General features: G+C 37.7%; 1 non-coding gene across 1 annotated transcript; it reads right to left on the bottom strand.

The window, feature by feature from the left end:
* Window positions 1-282: 282 nt before the first annotated feature.
* On the bottom strand, window positions 283-389 carry LOC113851689. The gene has a single exon (XR_003502260.1). It is a non-coding gene; the product is annotated as a small nucleolar RNA R71 (small nucleolar RNA).
* Window positions 390-6000: the final 5611 nt, after the last annotated feature.

The following is a 6000-nucleotide window of genomic DNA, read 5'->3' as shown; positions in this document are numbered from 1 at the left end:
GAATTGAAACCAGCACTCATAACCATGGTCCAGAACTCCATACAGTTTGGAGGCATGCCTAATGAAGACCCCAATTTACATCTGACAAAGTTCCTCTGATTAACAGATACCATAAAATACAATGGAGTCTCTAACGATGCTATTCGACTCCGTCTTTTCCCATTCTCGGTATCTAAAAAGGTGAATGCATGGTTTTCCTCACTCCCAGCCAACTCCATCAGAACTTGGGAGGATCTCACTCAACAATTCTTGGGAAAGTACTTTCCTCCATCAAGGTCCTCTAAGCAAATGACGAAGATATATTGCTTCCAACAACATGAAGCAGAATCCTTATTCGAGGTATGGGAGCGATTTGGAGAGCTTTTGAGGAGATGTCCTCATCATGATTTTCTGACTTGGAGGCAGGTACAAATCTTTTATAGTGGCCTGTCAATCACTACCAGGGCTATAATTGATGCCTTAGCAGGAGGGTCCCTCATAAGAAAAGATCCAGATGATGCATACAAACTAATAGATGAGATGACATCTTCTAGCTTTCAGTGGCACATTGCTGACTCTTACAACATCAAAAGAAAAGAGACCGCTCTAGACTACCAAGCAGAGAACAGCAACCCACTAATGAGCCAAATGGCAGCTCTTGCAAAGCAACTAGAATCTTTAATGAAGGCTCAAGACCAACCTGTAAGAGCTCCTGCAAGCCCAGAATCTAACAATTTACAGAAACTCCCTTCTTCTAACGACATAACATGTATTCTGCTATAATGTTAAGTTAACATACTTTACATAAGCTCCACTGCACATTATTAAGCATTGATAACCAGAACATGTTAACTCCTAGTATATAAAGTCAGCATGCACACTCTCAGATCATTTCATGTTAACGCAGAAAACATAACATGGCATATCAGTATGCAGATAGAAAAGCACAAGTGCACAAATTTGAACAACCATATTTAAAGCATTTTAAACTGATCTCCCTAATTTTGTAAATTCAGAATGCACACTTTCACAGAAATTTATGGTAATGCAGAAGAAGATTCACAAGTCTCAACCAATTTTTAAACACAGTTCTTCAACTCACACAATGTCAGTAAAGAGCTATTTTATCATAATACTACAGAGTTTATTATCATAACATTTTTCAAGCATTCAATTGTATTTCAGAGCAATAGATACCTTTAGATAATCACACTCAACAATTTCAATTCAAACATTTTCACTGAAGTCTTATTATGTCAACCCAATTTCTGCAGCAATTTTGTTCATATAAAGCCCACCACTGTATAATGCAGGTTTAAATTTTCCAATTAAATCATAAACGACAGTGAAAACTTATTCAAAGCATTGCTCATTTCTATTGTTGAATCAAAACATAACAGAACAATGTCCCATTACTCATTTGAGATTTTCTTCTAACTTTAAAACCATAAAACATACAGATGCACAACCTTAAACAATCAGATTCAGAGAAATTTAAATATTCCTAATTTGGAAGTTCGGAATGCATTCACTTTTACAACGAAACAGGGTAGTAGAGAGCAATATGTTCAGGTTTTAACTAATTTTTCATACATGGTTTTTCAACCCAATCATTTTCAGCAAAAATGATTCAATCAAAGTAGTACAATTCGAATCTTCTAAAAAAAATTTAAATGATAGGGAAACTTATTCAGTGTATTGTCCATACTTTTATTGAGTCAAATAACCTCAAAACAATTTCCTATTACCCCATTTTTCAGTTACCCCAAAACATTAACACAGAAAACCCTAATCGGCTATTTTTGAGAGAAGAGGGTTGCATACCTGACGAAAGGGATGTAGGAATATGGGGAAAAAACTTGCTGTTGCTAGGTCGTTATGCACAAGGAGTGAAATCGCAGAGAACGTTCAGAGAGAAGAGGAATTTTTAGGTGCAAAGGTGTGTGCGTATTCACTTTGGTTTATATTTATAGTCACGCGTGGGCACGTGATGACTTTAAACAAGAAAAGTGAACGTTACAGCATTTAAGACACTCAGCGTGGTTACTTTATCTGATTAGCGTGAACGTTCCAGATAGTTAAGTTTTCTGGGTGAGGGGCGCGTTATCACTATTGTTGGGCAAAGTGATAACGTGCAAACAGTGTTGCAACTTTTTTCATAAAAAGGAGTAACGCACATAAGAGAAATCAAACTTACCTGTGTGTAACCACTTTTGCCAGGGAAAGTGAGCGTTCCAGAGAGTATGTTTTCTCATCTGCCTCTGCGTGATCACTCTCATCAGTGAGAGTAAGTGTTCCAGAGGAGCATGTTTACCTTGATGCCTCTGCGTGATCACTTTTGTCAGTAAAAGTGATTATTCCATCAGAGATCCTCAAAATGCATTCTCAGCGTAGCTTCTTTCCTGCAAAATATGACTCCTTTCATTAATCAAATGCCTTTAAAACCTTAATTAACTCACTTCTCACACTTTAATCCTTCAATTTACTTCTCACAACCTCAAATCTCTAATCAATTATGATATTCAATTCAGAAAACCAGATGCAGCAGTATATGGGTAGAAATTTCAGAGAATTGTAAAACATGAATATGCAAAATCCTAAACCTTCAAATACACATTCACCATCTCAAATCTCTAATCAATTACCAAGTTTACTTCAAAACTTCAGATGCAGTAGAACTTCCAGAGAATTGTAAGACATGAGTATGCAGAATTCTAATTTGCAGAAACTGCAGAATTTGTAAATATGAAATGCAACTTCTAAAACAATACAAAAAGCTTAAAATAGGTTAGAAATGTGAGTTGCCTCTCACAAAGCGCTTCTTTAATGTCACTAGCTTGACGTTAAATGTTCCTCATTCAAGAGGAACCAATTTCATGCAAGAGATATTCCTTGTAAACTCCTCTCCATGATAGACCTTCAATCTTTGACCATTAACCTTGAATTCTCTCCCTGTCTTTTGATCCTCAATCAGAATTGTTCCAAAGAGAGATGTTTCTTTTATCAAAAAAGGCCCCAGACCATCTTGATCTCAGTTTGCCTGGAAACAATTTTAGCCTAGAATTGAATAGCAGCACTTGCTGTCCAAGTCTGAATTCTCTCTGCAGAATGAACTTGTCATGAATTTTCTTGGTTCTTTCTTTGTACAACTTTGCATTCTCACAAGCTTGTTGTCTGAATTCCTCCAATTCATGTAATTGCAGAATTCTCTTCCTTCCAGCACTTGGTAAATCAAAGTTCAACCACTTTGTTGTCTAATAAGCTCTATGCTCTAACTCCAAAGGTAAATGACATGCTTTTCTAAAGACTAATTGATATGGTGACATACCAATTGGAGTTTTAAAAGCAGTCCTGTATGCCCATAGGGAGTCATCTAGCTTCTTTGACCAGTCTTTTCTTAAGCTACTCACTACTTTCTCTAAAATTTGCTTGATTTCTCTGTTTGACACTTCCACTTGTCCACTTGTTTGTGGATGGTATGGAGTAGCAACCTTGTGCTTGACATCATACTTCATTAATACTGCTTCAAGGTATTTGTTGCAGAAGTGAGCACCTCCATCACTTATCAGAACTCTGGGCACTCCAAACCTTGCAAAAATGTTCTTTCTTACAAAGGATGTTACTACCTTGGCATCATTTGATCTTGTGGGAATGGCTTCCACCCATTTGGACACATAATCTACTGCAACTAAGATGTATTCGTGAGAGAATGATGGGGGAAATGGTCCCATGAAGTCAATTCCCCATACATCAAATAGCTCCACTTCTAAAATGTTGGTCAATGGCAGCTCATGCCTCCTTGATATGTTGCCAGTTCTTTGATATTTGTCACAGTTCTCCACATACTTCTTGGCATCCTTGAAGAGTGTAGGCCAAAAGAATCCTGCTTGCAAGACTTTTACAGCAGTTCTTGATCTTGCATGATGGCCTCCATATTCTGAGTTGTGGTAGTGCCATAATATGTCAGATTGCTCATTTTATGGAATGCACCTCCTAATCAGGCCATCCACTCTAATTTTGAACAAGAATGGGTCTTCCCACACATAAAATCTGCTGTCATGTAAGAACTTCTTCTTTTGCTGCCAAGTGAATCTCTTTGTGATGAATTGAGTAGCCTTAAAGTTTGCAATGTCAGCAAACCAAGGCATGTCTTCCACTGCAAAAAGCCATTCATCTGAAAACTCTTCATTAATTTCCAATGAGTTAGGGGTCAGACTTTCCAGTGGAAGTCCGGACAAGTGGTCAGCTACCCCATTTTCCTTTCCTTTCTTATCTCTAATTTTCAGCTCAAACTCTTGCAGCAGCAAAATTCATCTCAGCAATCTTGGCTTGGCATCCTGTTTTGACAACAAGTATTTAAGTGCAGAATGGTCAGTATATACAATTACTTTTGAACCCATCAAGTATGATATGAATTTATCAAAGCCAAACACAATAGCAAGGAGTTCTTTTTCTGTGGTTGTGTAATTTACTGGTGCAGGATTTAAAACTTTGCTGGAATAATAAATGACATGCAATTTCCTATCCTTTTTCTGTCCTAAAACAACACCCACTGCACTATCACTTGCATCACACATTAGTTCAAAAGGCAAATTCCAATTTGGTTTTGCAAGAATAGGTGCAGAAATCAGTTTTTCTTTCAAAACAGAAAATACATGCAAACAAGCATCATCAAATATAAAATCAGCATCTTTCGCAATTGATCACTAAGAGGTTTTGCAATTTTTTAAAAGTCCTTAATAAACCTTCTATAAAAACTAGCATGTCCTAAAAAACTCCTAATTCCCTTAACATTGATTGGTGGAGGTAGTTTACTAATGACGTCTACTTTTGCTTGGTCCACCTCCATTCCTTTTTTTGAAATGTTATGGCCAAGAACAATGCCTTCTTGGACCATGAAATGACATTTCTCCCAATTCAACACAAGGTTAGTATCTTGACATCTCTGCAAAACAGTGGATAGATTCGCTAAACAATCATCAAATGAATCACCAAATACAGAGTGTAAGACCTTAAATTTTAATTTCTAAATAAATAGATTTTTCACAAAAATTCAAAATAAGGAAGTTATCCATTTAGAAAGTTTTCAAACCCAAGTTCCATACAATGTTCGAAATAGGGTAAATTACAATTTACATCAGTGATTGCTATAGGACTTAATTAATACATCAGGTTTTCCAAAATAAGTTCCTAAGCCCTACAGCAGTTTCATCCATCCTTCAAGGGTCCCGGAGCTGATCGTCTTGGTTACCTGAAAAACAAGCGTAAGGGTGAGTCCTCTACTATAGCATAAACACACCAACAAGCACAAAGACTCACCTGACCTATTCCACATGTTTCCAATCTCGTCCCAATAACATGATCACAAATATAATTCATTCCATTTCTAATAACAATGGATGCACTCACTGCATCAACAACCAATCCACACACATACAAACATACGTGCACTCACTGCACATAGCCATGCTCACTGTGGAATTGTGATCACAGATTCCTGATGCTCTCGACCTCAGGGACTTACTCAATTATACCATGAATGGTCGCCCGAATAGCTCCCGCTCCACAAATACACGTGTGCAGTATTGAGCCCCCCAGGCAAAGGTGTTAGTCAGAGGTCAAGTTAGGAGGAGAGTGTGTGGCCTGTGGTGCACCCATGCTCACTGTTGGTGTCACCACCACCCTCTCTTCCCCAAGGTATTATTACCGCCCTCATCTTCCACACCCCCAGTGTATCTCTGAACCATTCATAGTTTCCACATCCAAACACATCGCTATCACAACCTAACATACCATCACACTCATTTTCAACCATTCAAGTTATTCAATCATTCATCCATATCATGTCAACACAAATGTACAATCATATTCTCATTTCTATCAAATGCAACATGGGTTTCTCATACAATGCCTACCGCATTCAACTTATCACACAATTCACACAATGTGCCGAAGGTCGGACACCTCCGGACTCAACCCAATTCGTATAATTCATCAATACACATATTTTCGCCTCCCATT

The sequence above is a fragment of the Abrus precatorius genome, unplaced genomic scaffold (assembly GCF_003935025.1).
Source record: "Abrus precatorius isolate BTA unplaced genomic scaffold, Abrus_2018 Scaffold9, whole genome shotgun sequence".
Lineage (NCBI taxonomy): Eukaryota > Viridiplantae > Streptophyta > Magnoliopsida > Fabales > Fabaceae > Abrus > Abrus precatorius.
Note: the sequence above shows the minus strand (reverse complement) of the source record. Positions and strands in the feature narration are given on the sequence as shown.